We start from the raw sequence: 17,851 nt of genomic DNA on the forward strand, positions 1-17,851 counted from the left end.
AGTCCAAGAGTTCTGGGTTGAATCATTCAATATCCCACACTAACCCTTTAATCTAAAAACTCAAACCAATAATCCAACCAATACCAAGGTTTCAAAGAACTTGAATATACTTCAACTTGAAGCCCTGAATTTAAATGAAACAAATTCAATTTCAGACTGTACCAAAGAGGTTTATTACAACAGTTCTAATAATACTGACCTCAGGAGGCAGTTTTTTTCCATCAGTTATCTAGAATACAAATTTGATTTTAGCATTCCATTACTACCTATATGATTTCCAGGGAAAGTTTATTTAACATCTACAGGAATACCTAGGAGATAGTGCAAACTCAGTTCCAGACCACCAGAAGAAAGCAAATATTCCAAGTGAGTCACAAATTTTTTGGTTTCCCAGTGCACATAAAAGTTATGTTTCCACAATTCTGTTGTCTGTTAAGTGTACGATAGCATTATGTTTAAAAAAAATGTACATATCTTAATTTAAAAATGTTTTATTGCTAAAAAATAATGTTAACAATCGTCTGAGCCTTCAGTGAGCTGTAATCTTTTTACGATGAAGGTCTTGCCTCAATACTGCTGACTGATCAGGATGGTGGTTGCTAAAGGTTAGAGGGGCTATGGTAATTTCTTGAAATAAGACAATGAAGTTTGCCACATTGACTAACTCTTGCTTTCATGAATGATGTCTCTGTAGTGTGCAATGCTGTTTGATAGTCTTTTACCCAGAGTAGAACTTCTTTCAAACTTGGAGTCAATCATCTCAAACCCTGTCACTACTTTATTAACTAAGTTTATGTAATATGATAAATCCTTTCTTGTCATTTCAACAATGCTCACAGCATATTCACCAGGAGTAGATTCTATCTCAAGAAAACACTTTTGGCCGGGCGTGGTGGCTCACGCCTGTAATCCTAGCACTCTGGGAGGTTAAGGCGGGCGGACTGTTCGAGGTCAGGAGTTCAAAACCAGCCTGAGCAAAAGCGAGACCCCCATCTCTACTATAAATAGAAAGAAATTAATTGGCCAAATAATATATATAGAAAAAAAATTAGCCGGGCATGGTGGCGCATGCCTGTAGTCCCAGCTACTCAGGAGGCTGAGGCAGCAGGATCGCTTGAGCCCAGGAGTTTGAGGTTGCTGTGAGCTAGGCTGACGCCACGGCACTCACTCTAGCCTGGACAACAAAGCGAGACTCTGTCTCAAAAAGAAAAAAAAAAAACAAGAAAGAAAACACTTTTGTTGCTCACCAATATAAAACAACTGTTCAAGTTTTACCATGAGATTGCAGCAATTCAATCATATCTTCAGGCTCCATTTCTAATTCTAGTTTTCTTGCTATTTTATTTTATACACATCTGCAGTTACTTCCTCCACTGAAGTCTTGAACCTCTCAAAGTTATCCATGAGGGCTGGAAGCAACTTCTCCCAAACACCTGTTAATGCTGATGTTTGGACTTCCTCTCATGAAACATGAATGTTCTTAATGGCATCTAGAATGGTGAATCCTTTCCAGAAGGTTTTTAATTCATATTGCCTAGATCCATCAGAACAAGCACTATCTATAGTAGTTATAGCCTTACAAAATGTATATCTTAAATCATAAGACTTGAAAGTCACAACTGCTCCTTGATCCATGGGCTGCAGAATGGATATTATGGTATCAGGCATGAAAACAATATTAATCTCCTTGTACAGCTCCAGCAGAGCTCTTGGGTGACTAGGTACGCTGTCAATAAGCTGTAATATTTTGAAAGGAATCTTGTTTCCTGAGCAGTAGATCTCAACTATGGACTAAAAAAATTCAGTAAGCCATGCTATAAACAGATGTGCTGTCATCCAAGCTTTGTTGTTCCATTTACTGGCTATTTGGCATAAGAGGCCTAGCTTTCAGCCTATCTCAGCTTTCAACATGCCTTCCTCACTAAGCTTAATCATTTCTAGCTTTCAATTTCAAGTGAGACACATATGACTCTTCCTTTCACTGGAACACTTAGAAGGTATAATATCAATAGGATTATTAATTGGCTTAATTTCAATATTGTTGTGTCTCAAGAATGAGGCCAAAAGAGAGGAAGAGAAACTGGAAACAGCCAATTGGTGGAGTAGTCAGAACACACACAATGATTCTCAATTATTAATAAGTCGGCTGCCTTATATGAGTGCACTTGAGGGCACCCCCAAAACAATTACAATAGTACATCAAGCATCAGTGATCACATATCACCATAACAGATCAATGACAAGGTTTGAAATATTATGAAAATTATCAAAATGTGACAAACACAAAGTGAGCACATGCTCTTGGGGAAATGGCACCCAAAGACTTGATCAATTCAGGGTTGCCATTTCATTTAAAAAAAAAAAAAAGTGCAATTCTGTGAAGTCTAATAAATGAAGCTGAATCAAACAAGGTATTCCTGTCAAAGCATATGGTTCTTTACCTGGAAAATCAGGACAATAATAGCACTTCCTTCAGAGAGTTAATGTAAAGTTAAATGAGATGATTTATTTAAAGCATTTAACCTAGTGTCTGGTATATGGCAGGCACACAATATGCCACTGCCACTGTTAAGACCTCTAAGAGCAATTCCTTTTTCCAACATAAAGGTCAAAATAAGGCACAGTATTTAGACCAATTTACTGAAGTAGGGAATAGAAAGGAAGGGAAAGGGAAAGAGAAAAAGAGAAATGGAATGAAAAGAGAAAGGGGGGGAGAAAGGGAGGGAGAGAAGACAATACTTCAACAGTAACTAAATCAATGACAATATAACAGATATTTTCCCTCAGTTTTCAACTACATATTTATATAACAGCTTATATAACATATCTTAATAAATGTTCACCATGTGTAACATATTATATTCCCTTCTTAGAATATGTAACAACCGAGCTTTAGTACCTAAAAGTTTAACTTGTTTAATACTGAGATTATTAAAGAGAACTTTAAAAGGTCACAAATACTTTTCAGCAGATACTATATAGTATTAAGGTAGCTAAGGGCGCTCACTAGGTTTACCTTAACAATTGACTTATCTAAGGGGAAAATTTGTGACAGATGAATAAAATAATCATAAATAAGACAGACTAAGATATTAGAGTTCAACAAAATTATTCAAAGATCTCTTTTTTTTTTTTTTTTTTTTTTTTTGAGACAGAGTCTCGCTTTGTTGCCCAGGCTAGAGTGAGTGCCGTGGCGTCAGCCTAGCTCACAGCAACCTCAAACTCCTGGGCTCGAGTGATCCTTCTGCCTCAGCCTCCCGGGTAGCTGGGACTACAGGCATGCGCCACCATGCCCAGCTAATTTTTTTATATATATATCAGTTGGCCAATTAATTTGTTTCTATTTATAGTAGAGACGGGGTCTCGCTCTTGCTCAGGCTGGTTTTGAACTCCTGACCTTGAGCAATCCGCCCGTCTTGGCCTCCCAAGAGCTAGGATTACAGGCGTGAGCCACAGCGCCCGGCCTCAAAGATCTCTCTTGAAAATGCAAATACAACAAAGCGGGGTGGTAGGTATGTAAGTGTTTGTTACATTATTTTCTAATCTTTCTCATGCACTGAATATTTCACTAAAGATGAATTACTTGTATAAAAAAAAATTGACAGAACTCCTGGGTAGTACAAATTGGAAATAAAATTATAAAATACAGCCTGGTTCTGTCTGATAAAGTTTACATACCCAAATATAAAATGTATTTTAAAAATAACTCTTATTTAATATTGATATAATTCTATATAGAGAGAGAATTCTTCTATATATGAGAAAAGGGTAGAACAAAAGCAACACAATTAACATTAATCTTAATGAGAAAAGTCAATTTGAATTGAGACAAAAGGCATTTTTAAATTGTCCACATAACTGTCTAAATTCACCACTTCATCTTATCAATAAAACATAAAAACATTAAGTAATCTAAAAACCACCTGACACTGGTAAAAGATCCTTGTTTTTCATGAATGAATATCAAGCACCAACAATGAAGTTAGTCCAGATATAGCCATACAAAAAAGAAATAATGTTTATCAACATAACAGCATTAAATAACTGTACTTTTATTTAATGTTAAACAACATTAAATAACTGTACTTTTAAATAACAGAGAATAATTTCAACAAGATCAAGTCTTGCACTGTGGCACTTAGCCACAACAGGGCACTTGCTTTATCCAAATAAACACATCAGAAAAAGCTTTACAATGTTCATTACAAGAAACTGGATTTTTCCTTTGCAACTGTTTAATTTAAAATAAGGAAGTAAAATTCTCAAAATGATACAGTTGCTGCTTCAAAGTATGAACAATGAGACTGGGGGTGGTGAGAGAGAAAGGGCTAGTGCAAGGCCTTAACAAAAGCCCTGCACACCGGCTACAGCTAAACTGAGAGGATGAAAGCACTCTTTGTCTTTCTGGTCAATGGAAGGCCTTTCAGTGTCCCAGTATATAGTAAAAAATAAAAAAGCAGGAGAAGTGGGAGGATGGGGAGTTCTGCCTCTTTAGGGGATATCTCCTCAGCTGCCTGGCTACAATAAGGATGAAGATCGCATGGACACAGAAAAGCTTTCCAAGCATGCAGTTACTGGGTCTTTGTCTAGAAACATACACCAACCAAAAAGGACTCATACCCTGCTTACACTACATCTCATTTTACTATTCAACAAAATTCCAGGAATCGCATTTCTATTTTGCACTGACTTTACAATTTAGTTCACTAAGAAAACTACAGAGGAAATAAAGTATTTCGGCTTCCAATTTGGACCCTAGCAATGATAATCCCATCCTTTTGGTGAAGAGACATCAGCAAAGTTTAAATTCAGAAAGACATCTCATTTTTTGTTCAGGTATTTTTCAAAGGCCATGTAACCAAAAGAGGTTCTATAATGAAGTTAATGGTTCAATGTTCTATTAAACACTTCATATATGAAAAAATAACACAGGTTCATAAACACAGACCTCACATGTCAATACACTTTTAAAATAGTAAACGCTCAGGTTGTGGATCATAACTATTTTCCTCACTGCCATAACTTAACCAACTGAAGTAAAGTTAGCAAATGAAGCTGTAGAGAAGTTGTCATAGTTAAACTAAATCTGATTGATAACCCATTGTGTAATCATCTATGAAGATACAGTTAGCATAAGATACCACTTCCTTTGAGGTGCTAAACAAAGAAAAAGCTCATTCTCCAGTATTAAGATTAGAAACAGAAATGTTGAGAGCCAAGCACAGTGGCCTGCCTGTAGTCCCAGCTACTCAGGAGGCTGAGGTGGGAGAATCATTTAAGACCAGGAGTTAAGAGGCTATAGTGTGCTATGACAGCACCTGTGAATAGCCACTACACTCCAGCCTGGACAACACAGTGAGACCTCAACTTTAAGAAAAATTAAAATTAAAAAAATAGAAATGTTGAACTGCTTTTAAAAATACACATATAGGCCGGGCGCAGTGGTTCACGCCTATAATCCTAGCACTCTGGGAGGCCCAGGCAGGTGGATTGCTCGAGGTCAGGAGTTCAAAACCAGCCTGAACAAGAGTGAGACCCCCGTCTCTACTATAAATAGAAAGAAATTAATTGGCCAACTAATATATATAGAAAAAATTAGCCGGGCATGGTGGTGCATGCCTGTAGTCCCCACTACTCGGGAGGCTGAGACAGAAGGATTGCTTGAGCCCAGGAGTTTGAGGTTGCTGTGAGCTAGGCTGGCGCCACGGCACTCACTCTAGCCTGGGCAACAAAGCAAGACTCTGTCTCAAAAAAAAAAAAATATATATATATATATATAAAGTTAGTATGTCTTCAATACTAGAAATTTTCTTTTCAAAATCTAACTCTGAATAAGATTTTCTGCATGTGTACAGCTACCTTTATGCAGAGCTACATAGGAATTCAGTTATAAGACAAATTAGACTGCAAATGTATTTTAATAAAGTTTATTCTGAAGGTTATTTATATTTTTGTTAGCTAGAAGTTTTGCTTATAACACTACTGTAAGAATTATTAAGTCCCATCTTTTCAGTTGAAATGGGTATGAAATTATAAAATCAGAGTCCTGGGAGATAATCTTATAAAATGAATGTCTGACTAAATGAAAAGGGGAAAAAATTCTGCAAAACACATACTTTCACTGGTTAAAAAGTAAAAGTAATAAATAAATAAGAAATTAAAATTTAAAATTATAAAAATAAAAAATTTAAAAAAAAAAAAGAAAAAAAAAGGGAGGGGGAAGAAAAATAAAGGAGAAAAAAAGACCCCAAGAAATTAAGTAACCAGCTGAAGGTCACACAGCTAAGTTTCCTTTATAATGATAGTAGAGAATAAACCAAACTCATTTACAGTTTGCAACCTCATTTTTACTGGGTCATGGTTTGCAAATGAATAAATCTACTGGTCCCAAAAGGCCACTAAATTTTATTGGAGATCACACTGACTTGTGAAATAAAACAGTATTTCAGTGAAAACAAAGGCATATAATAAAGAATGTCAGCTAACTTTATTTGGCAACTAAAAGAAGTAAATATTATGTACTTTCTTGAAAAAATGACAAAACTACACATATAACCATAGCCTATAGATCTATAGATGTCCTGTGCTATTATTGGTCTTTTTTTTTTTTAAAGTATCACTGGGTCATTGTTAAAGAAACAAATTCACATAGTAGAAAGGATATATTTTTTTTATAAAATATAAAGTATCAGCACGGAAGTATATACGATAGAAAGTACCTTCCATCATCTAATCTTTTTCTCCCAAAAGTAACCAATGTCAAGTTTCTTGTGCATCTTTCCAGAAATTTTCTACACATATACATATTTTAGCAACTTTTTAACATTTTTAAAACTCTTTAAAAAATTGCTTCTAAAATTAATCATCATGATTGCTTTAAAATTACCTAAAATGTCAAACTAGTATAAGGCTTAAGAAAGGAGAATAAAATTTCTAAAATTTATGGGTCATTCACAATTATAAAAACACTATGATGAGGATGGTTGGATAAAAGTTATAAAACAGGCCGGGCGCTGTGGCTCACGCCTGTAATCCTAGCTCTTGGGAGGCCGAGGCGGGCGGATTGCTCAAGGTCAGGAGTTCAAAACCAGCCTGAGCAAGAGCGAGACCCCGTCTCTACCATAAATAGAAAGAAATTAATTGGCCAACTGATATATATATAAAAAATGAGCCGGGCATGGTGGCGCATGCCTGTAGTCCCAGCTACTCGGGAGGCTGAGGCAGAAGGATCACTCAAGCCCAGGAGTTTGAGGTTGCTGTGAGCTAGGCTGACGCCACGGCACTCACTCTAGCCTGGACAACAAAGTGAGACTCTTGTCTCAAAAAAAAAAAAAAAAAAAAAGTTATAAAACAGAGAAAATAAATGTACCCAAGTGTTAACAATTCCATCTGCAGAGATCATTTTTAGCATTTATTTTCATACAATGATACAAATTAAAATATACATATTAGAAATGATGCTGTCACTTCTGATAAATTAATTTATAAATTTACAACTATTTCTCAATCTAGTCCATCTTCATTCCCATTTCCTTTCAATTACATATTAAGTTTGTTCCAATCCAATAATCACTCCTTTATAAGTAAAATTAGGTCAAATCATACACTGAAAATAACATTCCAAGTCCTGATAAAAAAAAAAAAAAAATTTAACACACTACACATACAATCTTCAGTAAATATGTCCTAACAGATCTAAATCCAAAATACCAGTTTTAAATATGCATATCCCAATTTACTAAAGGGGTTAAAAAAGACGATGGCACTGAATATGAATCTCAACAACTCACAGTACTTGAGATGCATCTCAGTATGACAGCAAAAGTATGAAGTTTAAAAATCAGACTTGAGGCCGGGTGCGGAGGCTCACACCTGTAATCCTAGCACTCTGGGAGGCCAAGGCGGGTGGATTGTGCAAGGTCAGGATATCAAAACCAGCCTGAGCAAGAGCAAGACCCCGTCTCTACTAAAAATAGAAAGAAATTAATTGGCCAACTAAAAATACATAGAAAAAATTAGCCAGGCATGGTGGTACATGCCTGTAGTCCCAGCTACTCTGGAGGCTGAGCGATCCTTCTGCTGTGAGCTAGGCTGACACCATGGCACTCTAGCCAGGGCAACAGAGTGAGACTCTGCTTCAAAAAAAAAAATCAGACTTGAGCTAGAATCCCAGGTCTACCACCAAGCTTACTTCCCTAACCTGTAAAATGGTGTTCTTAACAAGCCTAGCACTTAGACATTCAACAAAGGGTAGCAATTATCATTATTATTATTACTTTAAAAGGAAGCTTTCATGTTTTAATAAATGTAAGTACTTCCTATATTATAATATTTCATACTTAAAATTACCCACAAAGTAGAGCTTGTTGTATAATTGAAAAATGTTTAAAATATGTGTGTGTGTGTGTATATATATATATATATTCTGTTGGCTCAATTTATGAATGTATACACATGCAATGATACAGTCAAATTTTCAGAAATATAAAAACACAGCCCTGGACCTAATATATGACCTAAATTAAAATACCACCTGAGAACACTTCACTTTTCCATTTGGCCTTGTGAAACAACTCATACCTTAACTCACAAAGACAGGAGGGTGAACCTCAGGTTCTCTTACAATGGATCCCAAATACAACATATGTATATGTATTGGCCATTACAGACCATTTAATTGCCTTCCAATGCATAAGCTTTCATTATTAAGAACAACAGTGATGAACAAAGGTTCTAATGAAAAGAACAATCTGTGAGCAGCAGTTCCTTCCCTCACTGCTTATCTAGCAAAATTCAGTGATTTTAAATGCAGTTAACTTTTATCATACTTTAAATGCCATCCTTGCAATTACAACTCACAAACCTCTAACTATAACCCAGATTGTTCTTCTAAGTGACCAAATGTCTGATTGTCTACTAATCTTGTCCTCCTGAAGGTGCCACACTCAAATATAATATAATCTACGACATACCCCTAAAGCACTTCTTTCCTTCTGCTGCTCACTGCTAGTAAAATAGCATTATCTGTCCAGAAACCCAATGAAGCGCAGCACTCAACCTTAACTTCTCCTATTCCCCTCCTCCATACATCATCTATGTTTCATAACTATAACTATATAGATAATAGGAAATGGCCACTACTGTAGCCTAAACAGTTATATTAATTAAGCTTCTCGAATTGGTTGTTAATTTTGTCAACTAAACCTACTGCCTCAAAATATACTACTTAAGTCCTACTTCAATGCCCTGGCTAAGAGTCAGGTGAGTAGCATAAAGAAGAGAAAGTTGCACAATCTAAAATCTGAAGTCCAATTAGAATATGCACCTATGCTATAAAAACCAAAGGCTAATTGCTCCATCTTAATCTGATCCAGAAAGGAAGGGAGATGCTGGAGAAAAGGAGAAAGAGAGGTGCTCCCTTGGAGAAAAGAACCTCTCGGCACTGGAAAGGCACTGGGGAAGAATGACAAAAGTAAACACAGCAATAATTGTAGCCATCTACCGAGCACTCCCTGCAAGCTAGTCTCCATCCTCAGCATGCACATCCACTTGTCATTTAAGACTCAAAACAACTGTCAGGTAGGTGCTATTATTAAACCCATTTTACAAATTAGGAAGCTAAGCAACAAATAGGTTAGGTGGCTTTCCCAAGATCACACAGCTAGTGAGACTGAGAACAGAGAACTCAACCCAGGTTGCCCAAGCTCCAGTCTCAATGAAACCTATTGACACCTCTATAGAGAAAATAAAGATACTCTATTTTCCCCCAGAAATGAATTCATGTATTTATAAACAATAAACTTTATGACTAGAGAGAAGCTTAAACAATGCTATATTTCAATTTCAAAGGATAAAGAGTTTAGATGAGCTTTCAATGTTGTACACTACATTACATTCATACCACACTAACCCTCAGATGGACATTTTTCAAAGATATGGAAATTCCATTATACCAAAGAACAAATTGTAATTACTAAACAAAAACAAAATCATGTAAACACAAGCAAGATGCCCGATAATTTCTATCCTCCTATATACTGGGAAGCCAAAAAACTAAATAATTCAAACCATATAACTTATTTTTCTGTTGAGTTACCATGAGTTATAAAGTAGAAGGTGAGAGGACATAAACAGGTGGAAGACCATACCATGCTCGTGGGTTGGCAGAATCAACATTGTTAAAATGTCTATACTACCCAAAATGATCTACAGGGTCAATGCAATCTCTATTAAAATAACATCAGAATTTTTCACAGATATAGAAAAAATAATTTTACGCTTCGTATGGAACCAGAAAAGATCCCGTATACCAAAAGCAATCCTAGGCAATAAAAACAAAATGGGAGGTATCAATTTACCAGACTTCAAACTATACTACAAGGCTATCATGATTAAAACATCTGGTACTGGCACAAAAACAGAGACATTGACCAGTGGAACAGAACAGAGAACCCAGATATAAAACCATCCTCATATAGCCATCTAATCTTTGACAAAGCAGACAAAAACATACACTGGGGGAAATAATCTTTATTCAATAAATGGTGCCGGGAAAACTGGATAGCCACATGTAAAAGACTGAAACAGGATCCACACCTTTCACCTCTCACAATAATCAACTCACGCTGGTTAACAGACTTAAACCTAAGGTGTGAAACTATTAGAATTCTAGAGGAAAACATTGGAAATACTCTTCTAGACATTGGCCTAGGCAAATGAGGAAGGCCCCAAGGCAATCACAGCATCAATAAAAATAAATAAATGTGACCTGATCAAATTAAAAAGCTTCTGCCGGGCGTGGTGGCTCACGCCTGTAATCCTAGCACTCTGGGAGGCTCAGGCAGGTGGACTGCTTGAGGTCAGGAGTTCAAAACCAGCCTGAGCAAGAGCGAGACCCCGTCTCTACTATAAATAGAAAGAAACTAACTGGCCAACTAATACATATAAAAAAATTAGCCGGGCATGGTGGCACATGCCTGTAGTCCCAGCTACTCGGGAGACTGAGGCAGGAGGATCACTTGAGCCCAGGAGATTGAGGTTGCTGTGAGCTAGGCTGACACCACAGCACTCACTCTAGCCTGGGCAACAAAGTGAGACTCTGTCTCAAAAAAAAATAAAAAAAAATAAAAATAAAAATAAATTTAAAAAAAAATTAAAAAGCTTCTGAACAGCCAAAGAAACTGTCATGAGAGCAAACAGACAACCTACAGAATGGGAGAAAATTTTCTCAAGCTACACATCCAAGAAAGGGCTGATAACTAGAATCTATTTAGAACTCAGGAAAATCAGAAGGAAAAATCAAACAACCCTATCAAAAAGTGGGCAAAGGACATGAATGAAAACTTTCCAAAAGAAGAGAATAATGGCCAACAAACATATGAAAAAATGCTCAACATCTCTAATCATCAGGGAAATGCAAATAGAAACCACAATGAGATATCACTTATCTCCAGTGAAAATGGCCGTTAGTAAAAAAGTCCCAAAACAATAAATGTTGGCATGGATGTGGAGAGATAGGAACACTCCTACATTGCTGGTGGGAATGCAAACTAGTTCAACCTCTGTGGTAAGCAATATGGAGATAGCTTAAAGTGATACAACTAGATCTACCATTTGATCCAGCAATCCCATTACTGGGCACGTACCCAAAAGAACAAAAGACACTCTATAAAAAAGACACCTGCACTCGAATGTTTACAGCAGCACAATTCACAATTGCAAAGATGTAAAAACAACCCAAGTGCCCATCAATACATGAGTGGATTAATAAAATGTGTTATATGTATACCATGGAGTACTATTCAGCTATAAGAAACAACGGTGATATAGCACCTCTTATATTTTCCTGGATAAAGCTGGAACCCATTCTACTAAGTGAAGTATCCCAAGAATGGAAAAATAAGAACCACATGTACTCACCAGCAAATTCTCACTGATCAACACCTAAGTGGACATATAGGAGTAACATTTATCAGGCATCGGGCAGATGGGAGGGGGGAGGAGGGGATGGGTATATATACATAATGAGTGTGATGTGCACCATCTGGGGGATGGGCAAGCTTGAAGCTCTGACTCCAGGGGGGGAAGGGGGGAAAGGCAACACACGTAACGTAAACATTTGTACCCTCATAATATGCTGAAATAAAAAAAATTAATATTTTGTCCCAAAAAATAAAGTAGGTGAGAGAAAAGGAGAATAGCAATTTTTTGCATGTCATAAGTTAATTGGAAAATTAGTTTAAATAAATTTAAACTTGATGCTTATTAAATAAACATTATATTTAATATGATTTCATATAGTTACTATTTTAATACTTTGGAGACTTAGCACATAGACATAGAACAAATTTCCTGCCACTTTTTTCACTTTGGGCTAATTCAGGTTCAGCTGTGATTCAATTATTATAGTCCAGGCCAATAATATTGAGTATTTTCATGTAAGAAAATAAAACATTTTAAACATGTGAAAAACTTCTTTCTAGCACATTTAACACATCAGCTGGGGGCTTAGTCTGCCAGTTTGCATTACACATGTGGATGATGTGTAATTGCACTTATACTAGTGGCAATGCTAAGTTTCAAACAGCAACAGATTTAGATAAGGCCAGAATCATATCAACTATAGAAGCTATTAGGTTGGTGCAAAAGTAACTGCAGTTTTAGCAATCGTGAAATTTGCTGTTTGTTCTTGGAATACATTTTTAAATAAATGTGATTATGTGATAAATCATTTTAATGCACACTTCTTGATTTTTTTTTTTTTGCTAATGACTTATTACTTGCTGTTTATTGTTAGACTATGGAAATGATATCAGACAAAAATCAAATTTGAGGAATTTTCTTTTTTTTCTTTGAAATAGAGTCTTGCTCTGTTTCCCGGGCTAGAGTACTGTCGTGTCAGTCTAGCTCACATCAACCTCAAACTCCTGGGCTAAGTGATCCTCCAGCCTCAGCCTCCATGCCCCCACCCACAGCAGCTGAGACTATAGGCACCTGCCACCACGCCTGGCTAATTCTTTTTTCTATTTTTAGTTGCCCAGCTAATTTCTTTCTTTCCTTCTCTTTCCTTCTTTCTTTTCTTTTCTTGTTTTTTTTTTTTTTTTTTTTTTTTTTTTTGAGACAAGAGTCTCACTCTGTTGCCCAGGCTAGAGTGAGTGCCATGGCATCAGCCTATCTCACAGCAACCTCAAACTCCTGGGCTCAAGCGATCCTTCTACCTCAGCCTCCCGAGTAGCTGGGACTACAGGCACCCGCCACCATGCCCAGCTAATTTTTTCTATGTATTTTTAGTTGGCCAATTAATTTGTTTCTATTTTTAGTAGAGACGGTGTCTCACTCTTGCTCAGGCTGATTTCGAACTCCTGACCTTGAGCAATCCACCCGCGTCAGCCTCCCAGAGTGCTAGGATTACAGGCTTGAGTGAGCCACCAAGCCGGCCTTGAGTAATTTTCTTAATCAAGTTCAAAATGGGTTGTAAAGCAGTGGAGACACTTCACAACATCCATCAACCATGCATTTGGCCCAGGAACTGCTAATTGAATGTGCAGTGTACAGGTGGTTCAAGAAGTTTTGCAGAGGAGATGAGAGCCTTGAAGATGAGGAAAACAGTGGCTGGCCATCAGAAATTGACAACAACCACCTGAAAGCAATCATCAAAGCTGACCCTGTTTCCAACTACATGAGAAGTTGCCAAAGAACTCAATGTGGACCACTCTATGGTCATTTGGCATTTGAAGCAAATTGGAAAGGTGAAAAAGCTCAGTAAGTGAGTGCCTCATAAGCTGACCAAAAATCAAAAAAAAATCGTTTTGAAGTGTCGTTTTCTCTTCTTGTACACAACACCGAACCATTTCTTGATCTGATTGTGACGGGCAACGAAAAGTGGATTTTATACAACAGCTGGCAATGACCAGCTCAGTGGTTGGATCTAGGAGAAGCTTCAAAGCACTTCCCAAAGCCAAACTTGCACCTAAAAAAGGTCATGATCACTGTTTGGTGATCTGATCCACTACAGCTTTCTGAAACCCGGCAAAACCATTACATTTGAGAAGTATGCTCAGCAAAATCGATCAGATGCACCAACAACTGGAACGAGTGCAGCCGCCTTTGGTAAACAGAAAGGGCCCAATTCTTCTCCATGACAATGCCTGACTGCAAGTCACACAACCAATGCTTTAAAAGCTGAAAGAAGGCCGGGCGCTGTGGCTCACGCCTGTAATCCTAGCTCTTGGGAGGCCGAGGCGGGCGGATTGCTCAAGGTCAGGAGTTCAAAACCAGCCTGAGCAAGAGCGAGACCCCGTCTCTACTATAAATAGAAAGAAATTAATTGGCCAACTGATATATATATAAAAAAAAAATTAGCCGGGCATGGTGGCGCATGCCTGTAGTCCCAGCTACCCGGGAGGCTGAGGCAGAAGGATCACTCGAGCCCAGGAGTTTGAGGTTGCTGTGAGCTAGGCTGACGCCACGGCACTCACTCTAGCCTGGGCAACAAAGCGAGACTCTGTCTCAAAAAAAAAAAAAAAAAAAAAGCTGAAAGAATTGGGCTACGAAGTTTTGCCCCACCCACCATACTCACCTGACCTCTCAAAAACTCACTACCCCTTCTTCAATCATCTCGACAACTTTTTGCAAGAAAAATAATTCTACAACCAACAGGATGCGGAAAATGCTTTCCAAAAGTTTGTCCAATCCTGAAGAATGGATTTTTATGCTGTAGGCATAAACACACTTACTTCTCCTTGGAAACAATGTGTTGATTGTAATGGTTCCTATTTTGATTAATAAAGATGAGTCTAAACCTAGTTATAATGATTTAAAATTCAGTCCAAAACTGCAATTACTTTTGCACCAACCCAAACAGAAACTTACAAATCAAACTGCACAACTGGAAAATGAATGCAAATGTATGAGTAATATAATCTAATCCTAATTAAAAACAAAAGCCTCTGGAAACTGCTGTTCGATTTTATGGCCAGGCTTTTCCTCTTACGTCTTTATTATCCTCAACATTCTCTCTGAATGGTAAATTAGCAAAACACTTAAAGGTTCTATGACATCTACCTAGTCTCAAAGGATCTGTAATTTTTTTTCATCTGCCCTAGTCCACAATGACTCTGGGACAGTGTTAGTCTTAAATAATACAAAATAAGACAGTGGGTGAATGGAAGAAAGAATCAATCAAAAAGGAAGGAGGCCGGGCGCTGTGGCTCACGCCTGTAATCCTAGCACTCTGGGAGGCTGAGGCGGGCAGATTGCTCGAGGTCAGGAGTTGGAAACCAGCCTGAGCCTGAGAGAGACCCCGTCTCTACTATAAATAGAAAGAAATTAATTTGCCAACTAATATATATATATAGAAAAAATTAGCCGGGCATGGTGGCGCATGCCTGTAATCCCAGCTACTCGGGAGGCTGAGGCAGGAGGATTGCCTGAGCCCAGGAGATTGAGGTTGCTGTGAGCTAGGCTGATGCCACGCACTCACTCTAGCCTGGGCAACAAAAGCGAGACTCTGTCTCAAAAAAAAAAAAAAGGAAGGAATACTTTGGGCACCTAAAGTAGATCACAGCATTTAGGACAAAAATTTGGATTGAAATTTACTGGCATTAAGGGTAAAAAAAAAAAAAGGAAAAGGGGAGAAAACTTAAACTACACTGGACAATGTTCTACTTTAAACAGTAGAAAAATTTATCTGCAGAAAAAGTTCTTCCTAGATTATAATCAAGCAAAATTCTGCCCCATAGGTCCCAGGAAAAGCACACCAACACTTCAACGGCACAATTCCAGTGATGATAAAGAGCATGCATTAAATGGAAGGAATTTCTATGATATAGAATTGCTATGGTACACATAGCTTTTCTGATGATCTAGGGATCAATTTAGGGATTGGAAATACATTATATTTTCTTCCTCAAATACCTCAAGTATTACCTCTTCCACAAATTCAAGGTGTATTACAAAGCTTTCAACAAATGTGTTTCATCTGGCATACACATTCAAACTGCCGTCCAAGAACCTGTAGTAAGGATGTACTATTGCTTGTTACTTGGGCACAACTGGCTTCAAGACTAGAGAGCCAGCAAAGCCAATATTCTCTTAGGGAGATTTAAAGGGTAGGCTTTATTTTGATTCTATACAAGGCAAAGATTCTATACCAGGCGTCTTCAAACTACGGCCCGTAGGCCACATGCGGACCGCCTAGCACATTTATCCAGCTCTCCGGGTGTTTAAATTATATATGTACTTAAAACTGCTGATTTCTCAATAACTTTATACCCATTAAAATGCTAATGTGTAAAAAAAATCAAATCTGGCTTATTCATATGAGCATACCAGATATAAAGCACAGCTTTTAGAAGAGACAGAGAATAATACAATCACCTTAGGATAAAGAACAAGATAACATAATAGTTCTTCATACCTGCAGAAGTGAGATCTTGGTCAATAAAAATTTCTGTAAGTAACTTACTTGGTAGTTTATTTAATAATATCAAAGCTCTAAAATTAATATATAATAGCTCATCACCACACCTTAACACAGTTAAGCAATTTTCAAAAGTTAGACTTGATTTTTTTTACACACTGGCATTATAATGAATACAAAGTTACTCAGTAATCAGTGGCTTTAAGTGGATATATAATTAAAATAAATTTCTGGATTTGCTGAAACAGACTTCCTAGTGACCTCATCTCAAACTACACTGGCCTTAAACTGCCTCCTATATGTGTACACTGGACCACCTCACAGACTTTCCACTTACTCTTTCCTCTGCCTGAAATACTCCACCCCCAGATGCTCAGATATCCCTATAACTTAAATCTCCACTGCTTTCATCTCCCTGCTCAGATTTCCCCTTAAAAGAGCAGCCTTTATTGACCACCCTACATAAAGTAACAACTCTCCCCAACTTTCAATCACTTTCTGTATCCTTACACCCTGCATTATTTTTCCACATAGCACTTATACCACCATCTAACATTGTATGTTTGGGTACTATCTCTGTATCCTTATGCCCTGTATTATTGTTCCGCATAGCACTTACCACCATCTAACATCATATGTTTTGGTACTATCTTTCCATCCCAATACAAGATAGTTTTGTGGAAAAACAGCTTGTTTTTATTTACTGCTACATCCTCAGCTCTTAATACAATGTCTGATACAAAGCAGGCATTAAATAAATGATTGTTAAATAAATGAAAAGATGAATTAATTCCTTAAACCCACCTATGCATAACACCACCTGGATTCTTAGCAATAATATGCTAATGGTTGTCTTGAAGACTCTGGGATTCAAACAGCAAATCTCATAAACAATTTGCCATACAGGTTGTAGCATCATACATTGTACTACCAGGCACCAATATTCAAGAAATTAGGCCAGGCGCGGTGGCTCACACCTGTAATCCTAGCACTCTGGGAGGCCAAGGTGAGTGGATCGTTTGAACTCTGGAGTTTGAGACCAGCCTGATCAAGAGCGAGACCCTGTCTCTACCAAAAATAGAAAGAAGTTAATTGGACAGCTAAAAATATACAGAAAAAATTAGCCAGGCATGGTGGCGCATGCTTGTAGTCCTAGCTACTCAGGAGGCTGAGGCAGGAGGATGGCTTGAGCCCAGGAGTTTGAGGTTGCTGTGAGCTAGGCTGACGCCATGGCACTCTAGCCCGGGCAACAAAGTGAGACTCTGTCTCAAAAAATAAAAATAAATTTAAAAATAAATTAAAAAAAGAAATTATCCCAGCTCCTCCAGAACAGAATGTGAGAAAAGTACATATAATACAATTTAAAAAGAAGTAATATGTGTAAAGAAAGATATCATCTATGTTAAATATGAATGTCTTATATAATTCATT

The 17,851-nt window shown here is 37.4% G+C and overlaps 1 protein-coding gene across 23 annotated transcripts in view; it reads right to left on the reverse strand.

Moving 5' to 3' along the window:
- The window catches only part of EIF4G3 (eukaryotic translation initiation factor 4 gamma 3), a 352,113-nt gene that overhangs the window by 265,509 nt on the left and 68,753 nt on the right, over positions 1 to 17,851 (reverse strand). The gene's annotated exons all lie outside the window — the stretch shown is intronic.

Source organism: Microcebus murinus, chromosome 2 (genome assembly GCF_040939455.1).
Source record: "Microcebus murinus isolate Inina chromosome 2, M.murinus_Inina_mat1.0, whole genome shotgun sequence".
Lineage (NCBI taxonomy): Eukaryota > Metazoa > Chordata > Mammalia > Primates > Cheirogaleidae > Microcebus > Microcebus murinus.